A 2,826-nucleotide genomic window follows, 5' to 3' on the forward strand; every position below is an offset into this window, starting at 1 on the left:
TGGCAGCAGTTTAGAGATGGTATTTCCCAAAGTGTTGGACGAAATCATGGGCGTTCCAGCTACTTTTGTGCTTCAATGTAGAAAACAGCATTTTCCTAAAAAAGTAAGTGGGACAACAGTGCATTTTTACGGCGAGTTTGATAGCGCATATCTCCAAACTGGTTTCAGTTTGAAAATTGATTCCAAGTGGATACGGCTGACAAGCTCACCGGCTGCAATTCGCAAATTGCAATATGTGTCATAAAGTAATTAACTAAAAAGCTAATTAGTAAAATTTTGTTAATAAGTTGGATATATGTGCTTCGATTTCTCGTGCTACTAATGTCCGGCTCATCGAATAACCCAAGCTCAGTGATAATATTTATGCTACCTGCCACAGGCGATTGCTAAGATTCCGTAAAACTTGAAAATGACAGGGTATCCTACTATCATGCACCAATATTTAAGAAAGAGCAGTTCCGTTACTCCGAACAAAACCTAGTGCATATTGTTTCCCGCACAGTGGAGTAGCCGTCAGTATTTTTTTAGTTACTGAGATTTAATTAGGTAATCGTAAATAATTATGTAACTCGAGAAGTAGTCCTAATTATCAAAGTAATAATAAGGCATTTGTAGGCACAGACAAGGGACATCTAGCTGCCGTATTTTCAGCGACGTACTAATTGCCTACTAATTTTTTACGACTGATAGTAAACACCGCCAACTATGAAAATTACCACGTGACTGCGCTCTCACCCGCATCATAATAAGCTGATAGAAATAAACTGCTTTGCTTGTCGTAAACCCGAAGCTACAGTGCATCAGCTTGATAATGCTACGGTAGGAGAATCAACAGCAGAATTCACGGCTTCGCAGCGATTCCCGCCTCTCATTTCTACGTCACACTTATTGTCCGTTTCTCAAAGCTGACTTATCACATTGTAAATAAAAGCCCTTGATAACGGACGAAAGGCGAAAAGCAATGGATTAGGCATAGAATGTTTCGATGTCCCGGCTCTGCTCGCACTGCACCAAAAGAGTGCGCGCGAAGCTATATGTTGTGCCAGAACTTCCTTCGGACCAAAGCCAAATTAAAGTGACCCTTTTATTTTTCGTGAGAGTGTATACGTGCTGCAAAAACAGGTTCGTGGCAAGAAATAAAAGCGAAATAAACGGACCGGGAATCGACCCAGGTGTAGAGAAAAGGCAAAACCGATGCGTTCAAGATAGTAAATGTACCCCTTCCAATTGTACCGAATTGACATTCGGGACGTCCGTAGAAAAAAAAAGAAAATAAATAACAAAGAAGAACATGAGATTTCAGTGTGCCCTTATTATCTGTGCATTCGCAAGCGCTGTTGAACTCGAGCTGCATCCTAGAGAACGTGTTCGATATGTCCCCGTCTGCAGCTGCTCCAGTACTGAGTCCGCTTTATCACAACTTCAGTGGCTTTCTTGATTACTGACGCTGGAACTGTACGGTAGACATCCGTTATCCTTGCCTTGAGCTCATCTGACGTCGTCATCTCGACCATGTAAACACAACCTTTCACATAACCCCAAAGAAAGAAACCGAATGCAGAGAGGTCACGTGACCTAGCCGACCAATTTACAGGCACATGCCTTCCAATTCGTTGCGCTTGAAAAGTCGCAGCCAGCCAGTTTAGTGCCTCAGCTGCTGCTGTGTGGTGGAGCCCCACCTTGCTGATACTACAGAAGGGGAAGGACGTGACAGCGGGACTTCGCTTGTGAAACTCATCCACCCCTCCTTCTAGGATTTCGTCCACGTAATAATGTCCTGTCAGGGTGTGATCAAATAAGATGGGGACTAATTATAGCACCGGTGTAAATCCGCACCACACGTTGAACTAGCACTGACACTGGTGCCGAGTGCGCTCTACCCTGTCTGGATGAGAGCGAATATGGTGCATTACGATAATTTACCAGGCCGTTTGTGCAAAAATTGGCTTCATCTGTCCGCATGATGTTGCTCAAAAAGTCCGGTGACTGATCGACTTTTGTGCGGACCCAGTTCGAGAAATGTAGACAATCCTGTCTTCCAAGCATTGGCACAGGTTAAGGTGGTACGGATGAAAGGCCGAAGTCATTTAGAATCCTCCAAACTGAGGACTCGGCAATTGGTACCTGCGCGGCCACGCCCACGCGCTAGCTGACGGTTTGAGGCCATAAATGCTAGAACACCCGCGCGTAGGCTAAGACTCAAGACGGAGCCCTCCACCGCTGTTTCATAAAGCTGTCGGTTTGTCTGAGGTTTTCATAATTTCTGATGATCGTCGATTCGTTTGGTGTACCGCCACACTTCCATGACTGATATATATTTGCGGCCTTCCCCTTGTTGCCATTTGCAGCTCCCAAGGCAAGGACTTCTCATTACAGAAAGACATGGCGACTGCGACGAAACAAAACGCACCTTTAAATCTTTGCATTGACGTTGTCAATTTGCTTTCGTGGTCATATGCATTGTGAAAAAAAAAAGAACCATCCGTGCACTTTAATTACGCTTAGACGACAGCTATCACAGCTTGTTTCCAAATAACACTAAACGCGACGTGTTGCTTCGGCCGGGGCGCGGCACATAATGCACTAGCTCGATCACGACGCTTTTCATTATTTCCCTTATTTCGTTCTGGCTAGCTCAGAGGGAGCGTATTCGAGGGCGCTGCTTTAGGATGTGGGTCGGAGTGCTGTCGCGTGGTATGTTTCATATTTCGCGAGGTTTATTTATCAGTCGAACAAAAGATATAACGCAATCAGTACGTCGCTGAAAATACCACAGTTAAGCCCGTTTCACATGGTGCGAATTTGACTGCGTTTTCGCACTTGCGA

Source organism: Dermacentor silvarum, chromosome 9 (genome assembly GCF_013339745.2).
Source record: "Dermacentor silvarum isolate Dsil-2018 chromosome 9, BIME_Dsil_1.4, whole genome shotgun sequence".
NCBI classification, from domain to species: Eukaryota; Metazoa; Arthropoda; class Arachnida; order Ixodida; family Ixodidae; genus Dermacentor; species Dermacentor silvarum.